General features: G+C 34.5%; 1 long non-coding RNA gene across 1 annotated transcript in view; it reads right to left on the reverse strand.

The window, feature by feature from the left end:
- Positions 1-11,311: 11,311 nt before the first annotated feature.
- Positions 11,312-20,660, reverse strand: part of LOC101017435 — a 664,168-nt gene continuing 654,819 nt past the window's right edge. The window contains exon 2 of the long non-coding RNA XR_001898603.3: positions 11,312-14,544. This is a non-coding gene — a long non-coding RNA (uncharacterized LOC101017435). The remainder of the gene's footprint in view (positions 14,545-20,660) is intronic.

The following is a 20,660-nucleotide window of genomic DNA, read 5'->3' on the forward strand; positions in this document are numbered from 1 at the left end:
CTGTTCCTACCTTTACTATTATAATTCTTTTAGATAAGTGTGAAACATTGAGCTCAGTGCTAGGCACTCGGCAAGCACTCAATCAATAGCAGTTAAATGGTGTGATGAGTATTCCAGGGAGATGGAGTATAAATGAAAGATTGGAGATGAGGATTGGTGGCTTCCTGACAGCTTTGGGGTTGGTGGAAATGATGAGTAAGTGAATATTTGAAGACTTATTACATTCACATTATTGTTGAGCCCAGACCTTGGGATAAGCATCTCAAGCTAACAGCAGATCCAGAGCCCAGCAGCACTGCCCAAAGCGATCTACATGTTACTATCCATGGTGCTGAATTATCTTGGGACTATGCCCTCTTGACTTTTTCATAAACATCACAGAACCTGAACATTCTATTCCAAAATGCAATTTACAAAAGATCGTAACCTATTTTTAGAAACAAACTGAAAAATTACGCTTACAGAAATCCCATTTTTGTTCCCATATACCATGTCTAAAGTTTATTTCTGTGGAAAAAAATAACCCAGTGCACTAAAGTCAGGAGAGTGAAACAATAAAGATATTTACCGTGATCCAATTAATACTGGTTATGGGTAGGTAAGTACATGTATAGATCTACTCATATCCTCATAATCAATTAGCCTTCTTAATAAGGCAGACGTGTTTTTCAGATAAATCAGAAATCAAATCAGAGTTTGTATTGGTATCTTAGTAAAAAGCATTTCAAGAATAAATCTTCCAAAAGGCACATACTTTTTCAGGTCTACTGATAAAACAAAAATAAGGATGTGTAAAGAGGCTTTGCTGCTCCCTTACAAAATTCCCAGTTTATACTCCCAAAGGAAATAAAGCCTGCCTTATTTCTTTGCCCACCTGCAGTGAACTTTAATGTTGGTCTATATGTATTGAAGAACCTTAAGTTCATTTCCCTAGGGATGGATTCAGCATATGGTCTGTTCCTAAGGCAAACATTTATTTAAACTTTAAATCTAAAAGGAATTCTTTCATTTTATTTCTAGTTTTGTTTCCTTTGATCCTTAAAGTAATTAACTTTCAGTGGCAGCTAATTATAAGTGAAGAGAAATCAGAGTCTATATGGTTGTTTGTTTGGTGCAGACCTGGCAAAATGTTTTTTAATTGGAAAGTCTCTTTGCTCAATGCATTCCAATCCATTTTGCACTGTATGTATTATCCAGGATTCATACTATAACCGTGACCTTTCATCTAATCACAGAATCTCACACAGAGAAAAAATAATTATTTTAACAATGAGCCACTGGGGCTATAAGAAGTGAGAGAGGCTGGGAGCGAGTAGAATATGACAGGAGAAGAACCACAACTAAACTCACTTCCTGCTCTTCACCATCACAGTCCAATGACCACCCCCTTGTATTGAAAGACATATACCCTACATTTGGATTGGGAAATTATCTTCTTCAAACTTATACAGAAATCAGTTCCCGAAAAATAATACAGAAAAGGAGAGAGTCATAGGTAAAAATAATTGAGGTCAGAGGTACTGCTTACTGTTCCGTGTTAATACTAATCATCAGAAGCATGGAAAAATTTGAAAGTTAATGAACTGCCAGTCAAATGACCCTTACCATAACTCCTATTTCCCTGAAAATGACCCTTGCAAGAATTGACCTAATCTTTTTGTCATCAACTTTTTCCTTTTTAAAAGAAAAACCAGGCATTAAAAAATATATATTTATTGTCTGTTTGAAACAAATATGTTACAAGGATTAAAAAAAAAAAAAAACTGAATACAATGAGGGGATTTAAAATCTCTATTTTGGAAAGAGGACTCTAAACATCTTTGCCTTTCCAAACAACTCCTTAACCAACCAAAAACAATCAGCATTACAGGAAAGCAACTCTCTTAAACAGAGATAAATCTTGAGCTGATTGCTCTTCTGTTGCTGTTAAGAACTGGTGTGACAAAGATAATCTAAGGGGCAAATTATCCATCATCTTCTACAAATTTGCATCAAATTAGAGCATCAGAAAACAATATGCCCATACCTCATTAGTTTCATCCATGCAGATTAACACCTGTGAGTTATTTCTATAGATTTGGCCTAATCTAGAGTCAATGCATATGATGGTAATCTCCCACTTCTTACAAAATTATTGGTAAAAGCAATAATGTCCATATTTTTAAATAACCAGCATAAAAATTTCCTTCCAAGTAGAGTACAAAAAATTTTGCTTCTTCTGAAGAATTGAAATGTTATATTTTATTAATAATATAAACTTCCTAATCCATTGCATTTGCTTTTTTTCTTTTTCATTTTGAGACAGAGTCTCACTTTGATGCCCAAGGTGGAGTGCAGTGGCACAATCTCGGCTCACTGCAACCTCTGCCTCCCAGGTTCAAGCGATTCTCCTGCCTCAGCCTCGTGAGTACCAGGGCTTACAGGCACCCACCACCATGCCTGGCTAATTTTTTTTATTTTTAGTAGAGACAAGGTTTCGCCATTTTGGCCAGACTGTTTTGAACTCCTCACCTTAGGTGATCCGCCCACCTCAGCGTCTCAAAGTGCTGGGCTTACAGGTGTGAGTCACCAGGGACCCCCCAGCCACATTTGCTTTTATTGTGCTGCTGCTAGAAAGCTCAGGGTAAAGACATTATTCAATCACAATGACTAAGTGAGCCTAGATAAACTGTATATTTACCCAAGTTCTTCTAGATGAATTTAATTTTTGAGTTGTATTGTAATAGGTTTTGTTGTGTAGATTTAATTCCCCATTTTGTGAGAAACTATACTGTAAAACAATCTTTCATATTCATTACTGGCTTGAGGATTTAATAAAATGAAAATGTTTTCTACTTTTATTTGGAATTTCATAGATACACCTATAAAGATACTGACACCACTCTACCTCCACTTTTAAGGAATTCATTAAAGTGCTGGTCATTAGCTGCAAGCATGATAAAGAAGTGAAAAGTTTTGCACACGTTACAAGTGATTAGTGTTGGCCACACTAGTGAGGCCAACATCATACATTATAAGCCCCTATATGGGCTACTCCATTATTGAGTTTAGATGGTTAGCTACCTTGTGAATTATATCAATTAATGCCTAAAGGTTACGTAGGATAGTCTTGATGAATAAGAAGACATCTTTTCATACTGCTGGGAAACTAAACAAAGGCATATGTCTTTATTGGGCATCACTAATACTAACTTCACATTCCAAGATTTGTACTTACTTTCATTTTGTGGAAGTACAAGAAACTGTTAAATAGCAAGTCCTTATATCTCTTGAAAAAATCTCTTCCCTTGACAATATCTGCAGCACTTTCTCAATTCCACCCAGTCCTCTTCTATTTCTCTCTTTCCTTAACCATCTGGAGAAGTCAATCCTAGACATCATGGGATGGTGTTCTGGGATTTATACTATTGCAGATATTTATAGAATGCGTAATTGATGAGCCTGCTTGTTCTTATCTTCTGTAGCCCCACTCGTAATAAACTGTTAAGAAAACAGAAATTGTAGACCAGACAAGACACAGCCTTTCCAGCCTTGGTAAGACGTATTTTCTAGAAAAGTGTCATTTTTCTCCACAATAGAACTTTAAAAGCAGATTCATCATTTAATGTTAGGAATCTGTCATGCATAAAGTTTTAGCCTTCATCAAAATTTTCAATAATTAATTCCATGGGTTTGGAAACCTACATATTCCCTTCTCAAATATGTGTAAAAAATTACCTCTGAAATTTGATAAACATTTCTATGTGCAATTTATTAATATTAATAAATTTTATAAAGTTTAAACATTTCTTCATCTTTATAGAATGATAGTATCACTTTAAGGCTCATTCTTGTATGAATGTTTATCTGGCTCATTTATAAATTCCCTTCAGTTAGATTTCTTGCTCAAGAGAATTTGTATGAAAGATGGTGTTGATATCCATCAGATTTTGATCTTTTTTTTTTTGCTTGTTTGCTTGTTTTGCATAACAATGATAGGTTATGTGGAGAATAGCTCAGATTTTTTTTCTTAGGTTATTTTTTTTGTCACGTATATGTCCAGTTAAAATATATATTCTCACTTTTAAATAGACCATCCTCTTCTATATTGAGCTAAACGTGAGTTCATACTGCTGTCTTCAACTCTGATCCATTACCACATGGGTCATTATAACCCCCTCCTCCTTATTTTCTCACCCTCTCAATGAGTATGTTTCATATATTTATAATATACTTAGAATATCTTTTCACGTTATGTATTCCATCCCAGGATTTTCCAGCCTTCTAAATGACATTTTTAAAACTTAAAAAAAATAAGCTTCACTTTTTGTGTTGTAAAACACTATAGGTTTTGATAAATGCTTAATGTCTTCTATCCATGATTACAGTATTGCATAGAATAGTTTTTACCCTAAAAAGTTCCCTGTGCTTTACCTATTCATCCCTGCTCTGCCTTCCTACTCCAGCTTCTAGTATCCAGTAATCTGTTTCCCATAGATTTGCCTTTCCAGAATGTCATATAGTTGAAATCATATAGCATACAGCTTTTTCAGATAGCTTCTTTCACTTAACAATTTTCATGTAAGATTTATTCATTTGTGCGAGTGTGTGTGTGTGTGTATGACTTGACAGTTCATTTATTTTAATCGCTGAATAATATTCTAGTGTATGGATATACCACAGTTATTTTATCCGTTCACTTTAAAGAATATTCTGGTTGCTTTCAGTTTGGCAACTATGAATAAAGCTGCTATCAACACTCATATGCAGGTTTCATATGATCATAAATTTTTTAATCAGTTGGGTAAGTACCTAGCAGAGTGATTAGCTGGCCCATGTGGTATGACTCTGTTTAGTTTTTAAGAAGCTGCTGTGTTCCCAAGTGGTTGTATTAAATTAAATATTTACTCAAATATTTGGTATCTCATTGTCATTTAAATTTGCAATTCTCTCTTGAAAAATTAAGTTGAGCATCTTTTCACATTATTTCCCCCCTGCATATTTTATTTGGTGAGGCATCTGTTCTAAGGTTTTTTTTTTTTTTAATATTTTTAAATTGAGTTGTTTTCTTATCATTGAGTGTTATTTGTATATTTTGAATACAATTCCTTCAACAGGAATGTGTTTCACAAATGATTTCTCCCAGTCTGTGATTTCCATTTTAAATGTTTTAACGGTGTATTATTTAAAGCATTTTTAAAATTTTAATATATAACAATTTAATATAAAAATAACAAGAGTTCTTTCATGGATCATTCTGTTGGTGTATTTAAATACCCAAGGTGATATATATTTTCTCCTATGCTTACAATAATGTTTCATATTTTTATTACTTTACATTCAAATCTATGACATATTTTGAAGGAAAAGGTTCAGCTTTTCACCACTAAGCATGATGTTAGCTGTAGGTTTTATGGAAGTGTACTTTTTCAAATTGTGAAAGTTCCCCTTTATTCCTACTTGACTGAAAGTTTTTGTCATAAAAGAACATTGAATTTTTAAAATGCTTTTTCTGTGTCTATTGACATAATGACAATGAACGTTCCTTTTTCATCTGCAGTGAATTATATTGATTGGTTTTTGAATGTTGAACTAGTCTTGGCATATCTGAAATAAACCTCACTTGGCCATTATACTCGGTTCAATAGTGTCCCCACAAAATTCACGTTCACTTGGGATCTCTGAATGTGTACTTATTTGTAAATGGGAACTTTGCAAATGTAATCAAGTTAAGGTAAGATCATACTGAATTAGGGTGACCCTGAAATCCAGTGACTGGTGTCCTTCTAAGGAGAGAAATATTTGAAAACACACACCAAAGGAAGAAGGCCATGTGACAGCACAGGCAGCATTCTGACTCTGTTCTAGAGTGAGGCAGCTGCAAGCCAAGGAATGCCAATGATTGTTGACAAACACCAAAATCTAAAGAAGACAAGGACAATTTCTTTCCTAGAGGTTTCAAGGGGAACACTGCCCTGGTGATATCACGGCTTCTATTCTCAGAAACTGTGGGAGAATAAATTTTCATTGTTTTAAGCCACTCAGTATTTAATAATTTGTTATGGCAGTCTTAAGAAACCAATACATTTGTGGTGTATAATTCCTTTACACATTGTTGGATTCAATTTGCTAACATTTTGTTGAGGATTTTGCATCTATATTCATGACATATATTGGCCTGTAGTTTTTCTTACTTGTAATGTCTGTATATGGTTTTAGTATTAGAATAATGCTGACCTCATAGAATGAGTTAGGAAGCGTTCTGCCTTTTCTATTTACTAGAAGAGATTGTGGAGAATTGGTATAATTTGTCCCTTAAATATTTGGAAAAATTTACCAGTGAAACCATCTGGTTATGATGACATCATTATTGGAAAATTATTAATTATTAATTCCATTTATTTAATACATAAAGGATGCTTCAGGTTATTTTTTCTCCTTATGTGAGTTTTAGTAGTTTATAGCTATCAAAGAACAGGCCCATTCCATCTAAATTGCCAAATTTTGGGCATAGAGTTGCTCATAGTATTTGTTTATTGTCTTTTCTAATGCCCATAGGATCAGCAATGATGACGTCTTTTTTGTTCCTGGTATCAGTAATTTGTATACCATATATATATATATATGTGTGTGTTTATATATTTATATATATTAATATAATGTATATATGATAATAATGTATAATATAATGTGTATATATATTTAATATGCACATAAACACGCATATATATACATACACATACATCTTTTTTGTTAGCATGGTTAGAAGCTTATCAAATTGAGTAATCTTCTAAAAGAAACAGCTTTAGATTTCACTGATTTTCTTACTGTTTTCCTGTTGCTGATTTTATTGATTTCTGTCCTAATACATATTGATGTTCTAGACATATTGATGTCTTTAATTTGTTTGCTTTAGGCTTAAATTACAATTTTTTTTCCCAGTTTTCTAAAGTGGAAACTTAAGGTATTGATTTTAGATCTTTCTTTTTTTTTTTTTCTAATACAGTCATTTAATTCTATAAATAGCCTTCTTTGTGCAATATCACAAAATTTTATAATTTATATTTTCATATTAATTTAATTCAATTGTTTTTAAAATTTATCTTGAGATTGTCTCTTTATGTGTTATTTCAAAGTTTGTTGTTTAATTTCCACATGTATGGGGATTTTCAATCAATTTTAGTTCAATTCCATTATGATCCAAGAACATATTTTATTTGATTTCTATTATTTTGCATTTGTTAAGGTGTATTTTATCATCCAAAATGTGATTTATGTTGGTGAATGTTTCATGTGAGCTGGAAGAGACTGTATTCTATTGTTGTTGGATGAACTAGTTGACAAATATTAATGAGATCAAGTTGATTTTTAGTGTTGTTTAGGTCAACTATATTCTTTCTCACTTTCTTCCTGCTTGATCTATTAATTACTCTCAGGGAATGTTGAAATCTTCAACTCTATTAGTTGACTTGTGTATTTTTCCTTTCAGTTCTATCAGTTTTGGTCTTGTGTATTTTTATGCGTTGTTTCTGTCTGCATACACATTTAGGATTGATATTTCTTCTTGGAGAATTGACCCCTTTGCCATTATTATTAATAATATCCTCCTTTATTACTAAAAATTTGTCTCCTTCCAAAGTCTGTTTTTTCCGAAATTAATATGGCTACTCCAGTTTTCTTTCAATTATTGCTAGCATGGTTGCTTTATCTATCCCCTAATTTTTAATCTATTAGAAACTTTATTTTTAAAGTGGGATTTTGTAGACAACACATAGTTGGGTCTTATTTGTTTGTCTACTCTGAAAGTATCTGTCTTTTAACTGGTTTATGTAGACCATTGACATTTCAAGTAATTAATGATATATTTGTTTTTTGTTTTAATTTGTTTTTGTTGTTGACATTGTTTTTTGGTGGGGAGGGACAGGGTCTTGCTCTGTTACTAACCTAGAGTGCAGTGGTACAAACATGGTTCACTGTAATCTTGACCTCCTGGGCTCAAGCAATCCTTCTGTCTTAGCCTCCCATGTAGCTGGGACAAGAGACATGTGCCACCACACTCAGCTATTTTTTCTCATTATTATTATTATTATTATTATTATTATTATTATTATTTTGTAGAGACAGGGTCCCCCTTTGTTGCCCAGGCTGTGCTTGAAGTCCTGGGCACAAGCGATCCTCCCACCTTGGTGTCCCAAAGCATTGGGATTACAGGCATGAGGCATCATGGCCAGCTAATTATTGATGCATTTGGATTAATGTGAACTATTCTTGTAATTGTTTTCTATTTATTGCCAGATAATTTTTCCCTCTTGCTACCTTTGGTTTTAATTTCAGTTATACTTTAAAAAAAAATTTAGTGGTTTCCCATACATTTCTAACTATTTTAATTTTACCTTCAAACAACACTATTCTGCTTATATTTCCAGTTCCTCCTTCTTATCTTTTGTGACATTGCTATCATACATTTCACATATCCATATGCTATAATCACCCAATACATTATTAGTATTATTACTTTAAACAGTTATCTTTTAGATCAATTAAAATAAGAAAAAATAAAATTTCATTTTATCTTCATTTATTCCTTCTCTAATGTTCTTCTTTTCTTTATGTCTATCCAAGTTTCTAACCTACATCCTTTTTGTTCTGCCTGAAGAAAATCTTTTAGCATTTCTTGTAAAGAAGATCCACTGGCAATGAATTTTCTCAGTTTCTGTTTGTTTGAAAAATAGGCCAGAAATGATGGCTTATACCTGTAATCCCAGCACTTTGGGAGGCCAAGGTAGGAGGATTGCTTGAGCCAGGAGTTTAAGACCAGCCTGGGTTACATAGGGAGATCCGATCTCTACAAAATATTTTTCAAAAAAGTTAGCCGGGCATGGTAGCATATAAAGATGGCTTAAGAACTCAGAGGTCAAGGCTTCAGTTAGCCATGACTGTGCCACTGCATTCCAGTGTGGGCAAAAGAATGAGACACTGTCTCAATAGAAAAAAAAAAAAAAAAAAGGAAAAGTATGAAGTATGTACTTTCTTTCACTTTTAAAGAATAATTTCACTGGGTAGAGAATTCTAGGTTGGTGTTCTTTCCTTTCAATATTTTGGAAATTTCCCTCCGTGATCTTGTTTGCATGGTGTCTGATCAGAAATTTACTGTAATTCATATGCTTGTTCCTTATAATTTGTATATGTGGTTTTATTTTTCTCTGTATTATTTCAATATTTTCTCTTTTCCTTGATTTTGTGTAGTTTGAATATGCATCAGGGTTGTTTTTTAGAAATTTATTTTGCCTGGGGTTCTCTGGCTTCTGGATCTGTGGTTTGGTGTCTATGATTAATTTTTGAAAACTCTTAGTCATTATTACTTTAAATATTTCTTCTGCTTCATTCACACTTTCTTATGCTTCCAGTGGTCCAATTGCATGTATGTCTTTGTACTGTCCCGTAGTCTTGGATGTTCTGCTGTGTTGTTTTATTTTATTTTCTCATTCTTTACATTTCTCTTTGGAAATCCTCAAGCTCATTAATTATTTCCTCAGTCATGCAAGTCTACTAATGTGTTCATCAAAAATATTCTTCATTTCCCTCCCAGTGTTTTTCATTTCTAGTATTTCCTTTTGATTCTTTTTTAGAATTGCAGTCTCTCTGACTACATTACCCATATGTACTTGGATTTTGTCTACTTTCTCCATTAGCTGCCTTAACATATTAATCACAGTTATTTAAAACTCTCTGTACAATTATTTCAACACATATGTCATATATAACTCTGGTTCTGACACTTGCTTTGTCTTGTTAGCCTGTGTTTTTTCCTTGATCTTTGTGTACCTTGTAATTTGTTTGTTGAAAGCCAGATACATTGCACAATAGAGATTGATGTAAACAGGTCTCTATTGTGAGTATTGATGTTAATCTGGCTAGGAGTTGAGATTTCTTTAATGTTTTCTATAACTGTAGGATCTAGAGGTTTCAAATTCCTCTGATGACCTCGTTTTTGTTTTCCCTTTTGATTTTGGGCTTACTAAAATTAATACTTCTCCTTAGAGAGTTTGTGTCTCATAGCTCTTCTGTGTAATTACTGTAACTCATTATTAGAATGCTGGAACCTCTTGGTGTGGTGGTGAGGTGGGGAATGGGGCATATTCCATAGCCTCAGTCTTTTAGAAGGCCTGCATTTCTGCCCTATGACTTACACAAGTGTTTCTTCCTGTATAGCTTCTTCTCCACCCCACCTTACATGTGGAGAGGACTGTAGTGAGAGGAATAATTTCCCCTCATACCTTTGGAATAAAACTCTGGTAGTCTTCCTACTCTAGAGGAAGCCATTTTTATGGAGAAGGCTTTGGGGTCATTTCTCAAGGATTACTCTTTTCCTCCCCCTGCCAGAGCCACAAAGGGGGTCTTTCTTAACTCTTTATTGTGAGAATCTGGCAGTTTGCTGGGGGTAAATTCCGTGACAGACAGAGTGTCCTACTAAGACTACAGCCCCTAGGAGTTTCTCACTGTGGTGGTAATATACACTCAGCCTCTAGAAACTTGTAAAAATTCCCATTTAATTGTTCCTGTCAGTTAATTGCTGCAGTGGCTTCTGCTCCACATAAACAAATCTCAGTTATAACTCTCTGGATTCACCTGTCTTTCCAAATGTGGGAGTGGAGATTTATCCTGCAAACTCAGTTTTCTAATCTGTCCAAGAAAAGTCATTGATTTTCATTTTGTCCAACTTTGCTTTGTTGTTAAAATAATGGAAGTGACCATTTCCAAGCTCCTTGTATGTTGAAGGTGTAACTGGAATTTAAGCTAGGATTTTTAAACATCTAAATTTATTACATGCTTATGTGCCAGTGGCTTTGACAGCGATACTCGAAGAGATACATGTCCAATTCAAGTCTGTCTCTCAGGAAGTTTTGTTACTTTCTAGAGCATATTAGAAACACTTTGCACTCCTTCCTACCAATTTCTATAAATGGATCTAGAAACTGAATGTAGGAAAAATGATCCCTTGAAACTAGAGAAAGATATGGGCTTTTGACCAATATAAGCTTTAAAGAGAGAAAACATGTATCTAATAGGATTTAGTCTTCTGATTTTTCCTAGCTGCTTTTAATTTTATCTGCTGTTTTATAGCTGTTTTATGTTATTATATTCTCCCCATATTTTTAATTATCTTTTTTTGAAAAGGGTTGTTGCTGGGTCTTGTAATTTAAATGTGTTATAATTTTTTATGATTAGAAGAAACATGATACGAAACATGTTTTTATTTATATTTTCAAATTTTCTTATAATACTAGATTTATTTATGAAAACACATCTTTCAAAAAAAACCATTCATTTATTCATTCTTTATTTATTTACCAATCAAGAATCCAGAGTACCTATTACGTGCACAGTTTAAAGCACATTGGGGAATGAAAAGATGAATAGTTTTCAAGCAAAATCTTTATTGCTGATATATTTTAAGAATTCTATACCTAATGAGAAACATAAAACATGTATTTTTTGTCTTACAAAGTTTTTTCTTTTAAAAAATTATGTATTACCTTAAATGGAGAAAAATATTAATGCAGTAAATCAGTTTTAACCTTATTAACCTAATGTTTACATGATTATTCTTGGTATAATTAAAAAATGCTAACAAATATTAACAAAGATTAAACAAAAATGAACTAATCTAGACCTAAGGAAGTAAATGGTTCTTGACTATTTAGGGCTTTCAATGAAGTGTGTGCAGCTTGGCTTTATCTAAGAGAATGACATTCAAATATGATATAAAAATATCTAATTTCACCAATTCACCTGTGAGAATCTAGAAATGACTGCTATCCAACAAGGCCTATATAACATCTTCGGGAATCTGTTCACAGCTTAATCCTCTAAGCAGCGATGGTTTACATTTTAAAAGAAACAACAAACTTTGTTTTTCCCAGTGGCAACCTTGAATGCTTTTGGATTAAAACCTGGGGATTCTGTTTATTGGCTTTAAGATTTTTTGCTACACCACTCCAGGGGGCACAAAGTGCATTTTGTAATCTCCATAAATTCAAAAAAAAAAATTAAATACATTTCTTTTTTACTTTGAAAAAACAATTTCCATCAATACAACAATTTCCATTCAATTTCCTGGATACGAACTGTTAATATAAGTAGGGAAGGAAATGAAAATGATAATTATTTAAATATATTAAAGTGGACAATTCATGGTTTAATAATTGCTGTGTTTTCACAAGAAAGTTATTCTTTGAAATTAACTTTCACATGTGAAATAAACCACCTTTAGATGTTCTATCTTTATGCATGGTTTTCTTACATTTAATAATTTCATCTTGAAAACAAAAATGACATCAGAAATAAATACAGTCTCAGTACCGTTCTTCAATTATACTTAGTCAACATACAAAATACAGAGAAGGGCAGAAGAGAGGCATAAAAATGACGATAATATGATACTTTTATGTACAATTTCTAGTAATAAGTTTGTTAGCTCAGGTAATTTGGATGTAACAGAAGAAATACTAGCAGTTGCCAGAGCCCCATCTCAACGTCTCCTGCAATGGTTGACATAAAAGACTCTTGGTCATGGTGATTAGTTATGGACGGAATGAGCCAAGTTCCTTACACCATTCCAAGGAGGGGAAAGAGAATCACTTTCAACATATACATAAATATGTGTGTGTGTATACACACACACACACACACATACACACACACACATACATATATATTCTAATGAACAAGGTGAGGTAGATTTTTATTAATTTATTTCTTGGCTTATCAGCATCTATTTACCCTAGTTCAAGTACCAGAAGTTTGAGGATTCTACCCCTTTTCATTTTTATCCCTGAATTTGGGGGGGCTCCACTTACCTCCTGATACTAGAAGTAAAGCATCTATCTTAGATCTAAGTTTATTAGTTCATTGCATTCTCCCTAGAGACAAGTATGTGACAGAAACACAGCCAATGAGATGCAATGGATCTTTAGCTGGAACTACCACCAGAGTGATTCTCATTTTGCTTTCTCCAGGGTGTTTGAGAAGGAGTTTATAGAAACCAAGAGACCAACTCAGAAGCCACACATTTGAGAGGCGGAGACAAAGTCACCAGGTCCCTATGAGTTACCTGAACATTTGTCTAAAGCTGTGCCTGAAGCCAGCTCTATCCCTAGACTTTTTAGTTACACGACCCCACACATTCAGTTTTTCCTTGAACCAGTTGGCATTGAATTTTCTGTTACTTGAACCAGAAAGAGGCCTAAGTAGTACTGAAAAAAATATATATATCTGAGGAAGACATTATCTTATCATGGGTGTAAGCAGGTAATTTTATAAGAATTCAAGAGAACTAAACAACAGAACAAACATTCCAGTGAATTTTTTATTTTCCTACTCAAAGTTTCATGAAGAGAAATATATACATCATCTCATTATTTTTATTTAATTGCATTATTGGAAACCGTTATCACAAAGTATATGTGACTTGATGACATAATTATTTGCAATATGGATACCATGGCCTAGCATCTAAATGCTAAGATTTTTAAAATTCTTTTTAAAAGAGAATTCTAGCTAAAAGTTTATGCATTGAAATCTCTCTTATTCTATTTCTCATGGCCCTAACCAAATCTCCTTTTATGTGCTTGTTATTTTGTTTTGATGCCATCAAATGAAGGTTCAACCTCAAGAGAAAATCTTTCGAAATGGTCTCCTGAAGCAGCACAAAAATATGATTCTAGTATGAGTATAATTATGTACAACACAGCAGTGGAACCAAGGACATAAAATAAAATAGCTGACAACACTAAGAAGTCATAATTTCAGCTTGTTATACACACTCTCATCTTAAGGAAGATGAATCAAAATTCTTTGCAACTTGCGTCATTTCTGAATATGAAGGACTGCAATATACAAAGCTAAATTTGTCCTTCCTTTAATGGACCATGCAGCTAATTCCAGCAGATGAAGACTGAAATCCCAATATCCTTCCTTCTGAAGCACTAAACAAAACAGGCAGGTTTTGTGAACTTTTGCTGCTTATTTTCACTACGACTTTTCACATTTCCTTTGGCAGCTTTGGCATGGAATACCTTAAGAAAAGATTTTATTATCTAACATCACTGGAATCATATTTACCTGCAAGGTTCTAAAATGTGATGTTCAAAAATTCAAGCTCCTTTAACTCCCCAAACCAATCATATGCCACCTGTAATCTGTGACCGGCCAAAGCTCAATGTCTATGAGGAGCTGAACAGCTTCTGTCTAATATACCCACCAGCAGACTTTCAGTTTTTGGGGTGTCTTAGGAACAACACTCTGAAAACCCACAGTAGAAAAAAATTCATCAATGCATCAAACAAAATTGCAACCGCACTCATGACCAATATTTTTTAGTGATAATGGATAAAAGCCAAGAAATTGGCTGATACGAAATCCAGCTTCAAAAACAAAAACAAAAACAAAAACGAGACTCTTTGCATTTGGAAAACGAAGCCATATTATAGAAGGGACTGACTTACCATTTTACCATTTTGTTAAAAGGCATTCTGATGAGATTTAGAAAGCAGAGAGACTTACCTAGAAGAAAAAAGAGAAAAAAGGAGAAGATATTAAAACAATAAATAAGAAAGGGTAATAGTGAAGACATTTTTTAATGGATTCTAAGATGACAAAAAGTGAACAGAGACCACCTACATAGGAGTAACTCAGTAAAAGAGGAAGGGGAAAAATAAACTTCTTTAAGCTGTTATCGTCTTTATCGCATGAAAGGATAAAAGATACAGGAATCGAGTGTTTATGTTACGTAATGTGTGTAACAGAGCCCTTCATATTAGCACAATTCATAAAGAAATTACATGTTTTTAATGTTACCTCTTAGTCCCTGAGAAATTGAAAAACAACTTCACATTTCACAAATTTTAAAAATATTGGTGTACTGGGCATCAGCCATAAGGATCATCAAATGTTTTTACAAACCCAGGCAATACGCAGATGACAGGGAAAGAAATAATCTCCCTACAAGCTTGGAGTGGTCATTGCAGGATTTCTTGTTGTGTTTATTAATCGAGTCTCTGTAGTCTCTTATCATTGTAATAGGCTAGACAAGTATAAACCTTTCAGTCTGCTGACAGGGTTCCCTATTTCCCCAAAGCAGATGAAGGCAGCAAAAGAAAACAAAGAATTGAGTTTCATCTCTAAAGAGATCATATGAGGTGAGGTCAGTTTATGGAATTTTTGCTGCTAGAAGCATATGTGGAATTTCCTAGCCACCTAGACAGTTGTTACCAGCTTTGTCCTATCTTTTGCAGGGAGACTGAGGCAGCCTCATAAATGTTTATATTTTATGTTTATATTAAATTTCTATGTTCTCTTTCATTCCCTCCACCTACGGGGACTTATCTCTTCCTAAATTTCCTTTTCTACTGGGCAAAGAAGTAAGAGAAGAATCAGAAATGCAGACAAAAAAGTCACAGGCTACTTTTTTCTTGCTTCTTCAAACTGGCCTAAATTTCTAGGTGTTCCAGGCATATCCATATGCTTACCTTTCATATCACTTCATATTAACATAGTAACTGGTACAAGTGGCTAACCATCACCCCCATAAAGATCCTCTTTTTCTGACCTAGAGTTGAGTGAGTCTTAAAATAAGGACTAAATTCCCAAACATATTTTTAAATCCCAGAAAACATATGCATTACTAATTTATAATCAAAGCGCAGGACATAGCATAGTGCACTGCGTAAATGAATGTGGGCAGGGCTAGGAGAGTACCTAGGACTTTTGATGCCTAATCTTCTAGTAATTGAGTACATGTCAACACAGTGTCTTTCTTTTAATCCTGAGTATTTTTTATATTCGTTTTTAAGGTTTTCCAAAGTATTTTGGCATGATTTTTTAAATTCACTACAACATTTTAACAAATATATATATATATATATATATTTTTTTTTTGCATCAAAGTCGTTACCTGACATTTGTTTTAGTCAATCAGTAGGGCAAACCTGCAAATACCCTTGCCACCTTATAGGAACTGACAACAGAGATCTCTGCAGTCTTACTAAACAGTCCTTATGCAATTACAGGTACATCACTCCAGGTTAGCGGCTGGGAGGTGTGCTACAGCAGATCTATTCCCATAATTATCTCTCTATGAGACCATAAACACATGACATTTCTTTTCAGTCTAACAAACATACTGAAAGTCCGTTGTTTTAGTAACAACATCATGCAGTTTTTCTGTTGGTTAGCAAGGGCTTCACTTGCTGTGAAATTCCTAGATCATAAGTGAAAGTCTAACTCAGAGCCATCAGGGCCATGGGTAGCGATTTCATTTTTAGTTCATACAGTTAAATTAGTTTTTTACTTATGTGTCTGTGTATGTGTGATTCTTAAAAACTATGGTTATTTGAATTTTCTTTAGTCTTAAGCTATATACAGTAATTGGTACATGTATTTGTTGGTGGGGAGAGAGATAAGGATCATTCTGTCCTTCTCTAACTTTGGAAAGCACATAATATCAAAATTTATTTGTATACTTTCAGGGTAAATAAGTAGTTATGCATCTTAAGCCAGTAGAATAAGGTTTATTTTCTTTTTTACCTTTTTCTTTTTTTTTTTTTTTTGAGACAGAGTCTTGCTCTGTCGCCCAGGCTGGAGTGCAGTGGCGCGATCTCAGCTCACTGCAAGCTCCGCCTCCCGGGTTCACGCCATTCTCCTGCCTCAGCCTCCCAAGTAGCTGGGACTACAGGCGCCCGCCACCTCGCCCGCCTAATTTTTGTATTTTTGGTAGAGACAGGGTTTCACCATGTTACCCAGGATGGTCTCGATCTCCCGACCTTGTGATCCGCCCATCTTGGCCTCCCAAAGTGCTGGGATTACAGGCGTGAGCCAGCGCGCCCGACCGAGGTTTATTTTCAAGCTTGTGTTAAAACATTTGGAAATAATTATTGGAGAAGTGGATAAATACTTTTTTCCAGATGATAATTTTATGGCAGAAAATTTCTCTCAGTGGCTTCTGCTATCTTGAATATTTTATATTTTAGAGCTCAAAATTCACTATTTTGGTACATCATAGCGTGCAACATAGTAATCATCACAAATGACCAACTGTTTAAGAGTGGGCACTTTAATTGCTCATTAATTCCCTAATTAATTGACACAAGCCAATGTTAATGTTATTTAAAGATTAGTATCGGTCCTTGGGGTTTCTTTGGGCTTGCCCTGGGGAATTAATTAGGCAGATAGCTCAAATTATATATTTGCTCTCCAACTTTCTCAGGCCCAGTTAGGCCGCTGACTGACACTTTGTGCTCTCATCCAGTGCATGTTGGGCAGGGGAAGAATCAAACTAGCACACAAAGTACCCCACTTCAGAGCCATCGTATTCTTCTCACACCACCAACACTTCCTTGTCATCTACTTCATGGAGTCAAATCTCTACTCTGTGGATTTCAAGGCCTGCCTCTGTCTTGGTCTATGACTCTCAAATACATCCTGCTCTCTTGTGTCTGATCTGGGTCCTCCATTCCACACAGCTTAATTTGTACAACTACATAACCGTCACCTTTCCGCAGCCAGGATTTTTTCTGTTTTGTTTTGTTTTGTTTTTGTGATAGAGTTTTCACTCTTGTTGCCTAGGCTGGAGTGCAATGGCACGATCTCAGCTCACTACAACCTCCACCTCCTAGGTTCAAGTGATTCTCCTGCTTCAGCCTCCCAAGTAGCTGGGATTACAGGTGCCCATCACCACACCCAGCTATATTTTTTGTATTTTTAGTAGGGACGTGTTTTCACCATGTTGGCCAGGCTGGTCTCAAATTCCTAACCTCAGGTGATCCACCCACCTTGCCCTCCCAAAGTGCTGGGATTACAGGTGTCAGCCACTGCACCCAGCAGGTTTTTTTCAAGTAGTTCTCTATAGTCTTCCCTCTCCACTCAGCCTTTCTGCATCCCTTTCACTTGCTGTGAATTTCATTCTTATGCTTCTTCTCTAAAGATACTTTGCTCTAGCCAGATCCCAATCCATATCAGCTGCCCGACTCTGGCCACTCCCAGGGCTTCAGCCTCATCTCCTGTCCCTTCCTGCCACATTCTTTCCTTTGTTTCAGGTTCACAGAACTATTTGCAGTTCCCAAAATATACCTTGCTCTTTGATTTTTATCTGTTTTGCTTATACCCTTTTTGAAACTCAAAAGTAAAGTTCATTGATCTTCCAAACTTAATTTAGGTATTTATTCTCTATTTATCCTTAACTTTTGATGCCTTAATTTTAACCTTTATAGTATTTTATAATAAATACTAGTATCTAGCATCTCAGACTCCCATAACATTGCCTGATGTATAGACAGCGTTCAGTAAATGTTGAGAGAATTAAATCAGACATAATCCCTATTAGATTTTGAGTTCCTAAGAGTAGGAGCTAAGTCTTACTCATTTTTGGATCTTTGGTGTACGGCACAGTTCTTGATTCAGAGCTGGTATAAGATGAGTTGATAATCAGGAAAAAGGAAAGGATTATTGGAAGGATGGAAGGAAAGCCTTTCATTTTTGGCACACTTCAATAAATATCTGTCATTTCTAAATTCTGTAGCTTTTGGAGATTAGGTCCATGCTTGTTTGCTTTTTGACTAAATATGCTGACAACAAATTACTTAATAGGAAAGTGGGCATATCTCCCAAAACAATGGAAAGTTGGATATCTCAGGCATTGCTGAAGATTTCTAGGGTAGATGTAGTTGTTGAAAATAAAGACATAAATAAAGTTGTCTTATTTGTCTCTGGCTCCTCATGTTGTTTTTGTTTACAGTAGATTAACCATAGAAATAAACTAACACCTTTCAGAGCCATGCACTACCTAATGTGCTAAAATTATCTCAGAGAATCGAGAAGATTTTATTTTGAATATATACATTCCCAAACTCTTTACATAACTACCAACATCCTCATTTCACATCACACAGTGCCTTGCAAAAAAAAAAAAACAAAAACAAAAAACAACTTCTTTTGATTCTTGACATGAAGTGCTTTCAAATACATTTTCTCAATCTACACATTACTCTAGAATCAAAAACAAAACAACTGCTTAAAGAAAAGGAAGTCCTGCAAATATGAGAAATATGTTTTATTATATCTTGATTACAATAATTAGTAGGAATCAAATAGTGGTTTTGCTTTTGTGTCTTGTTAGGTTTGTGTAAGTCAGCCCTCCCTACTTCTCTCTCTCTCTCTCTCTCTCTCCTTTCTCTCTCTTCTAATTCTATTTATTGCAAAAGTATAAAATATGAGGTGTATATAATGCATTAGTATCCACATGATGAACTATTTGGAATTCTGATTTCATACTTTCTTGGCCTTTTAAACATCAGTGACTTTCTTTTTCCTTTAAAAATAACTGATAGACACAATCCCACACACAGTGGATTTTGTTGTGAAGAATAGATCTACCTCCAAGGTCTTGATATTATAGTTTTATCTCTTTTCTCACCTTCTCATCTCCCTCTCTTACTCTTTGCCATCTCTCAAATCTGCTCCCTGCCCTACTTCTGAGCCAGACTCTATCAAATCCTGACAATCCTCAGAAACTCATTGGTTCTTCTCCAGCTTTGCTTTCCTATGAACACGTTCCTGTGCCAAGCATGGATTGGTCTTTTCAAAATTGTTTGCTGTGTAGCCAAAGTGCAGAGTAACATATTTGCAAGTGTGTTCAATAGGAAAATTAATGATCAAAATATTAACAAGTGTTTTCAGAGGAAAAATAACTTCTGTATATGTTTTAGCTAAATACTATTACTTTTGTCATATTCCCAAAATGGAAGTTCCAGTACATATTAGTCTATTACAATTTAAGTTATTTGTAGTAAAGAATATAGATGAAGCTGGTCTCACTTCTATTTTCCAAGTTTTTGGGGGTCATAGTGATTTTTTTTTTTGACCTGACAACACCTCAGGTAATTTATGGTTTACAGAGCACAACATTGCAAATTATGGTAAGTAAAAAAGAAAACATTGAATTTCAACTTGGAAAATCAGAATGCTGTTGCTAATAGCACTAGTAGCAAATATATTAAGTATGCCAAATATGTCAAATGCTGTTGTAAGTGATTTACATATATTAGTACATTTAAACTCACATAAAGCAAATTAAGTAATATCATTAGCTCCATTCTACAGATACAAAGACTAATACTCAGATAAATTAAGGTACTCGCCCAAATCTACATAGCAGAACTGAGATTCAAACTTATGAAATTAGGCTCCAGTCTAAGATTTTAACTGCACTGTTATTCTGTTGCTGTTACCTACTAATTGGGTAACCTGTGGCAAGCTATTTTACCTCTCTAGGTCAAGCTGTTTATTGATCAGACAGATTAATGTCATCTGATGTGGCTGTCATAAGGAATCAGTATTTAACAGAGTCAAATGCAGTGCCTGAAACATGCAGTTGGCACTCATAGTATTTATTTATTAAATAAGACTCAAGAACTCTAGATTTGGTTATCCTCCTGGCTGTGTACACACAACTATTTGTTACCTATCATTATTAGAGGAACAGGCATAAAGCTGGGCTGAGATGCTTGACTGAAAATTCTCACTCTAGAACTTCAACTGGATCTTTAGAGCCGATCATTAATCTTGGATTTACCCAGGTTGATTGCCCATTGAAACTCACACCACAAGCATTTCACATACTGTAT

The sequence above is a fragment of the Papio anubis genome, chromosome 2 (assembly GCF_008728515.1).
Source record: "Papio anubis isolate 15944 chromosome 2, Panubis1.0, whole genome shotgun sequence".
Lineage (NCBI taxonomy): Eukaryota > Metazoa > Chordata > Mammalia > Primates > Cercopithecidae > Papio > Papio anubis.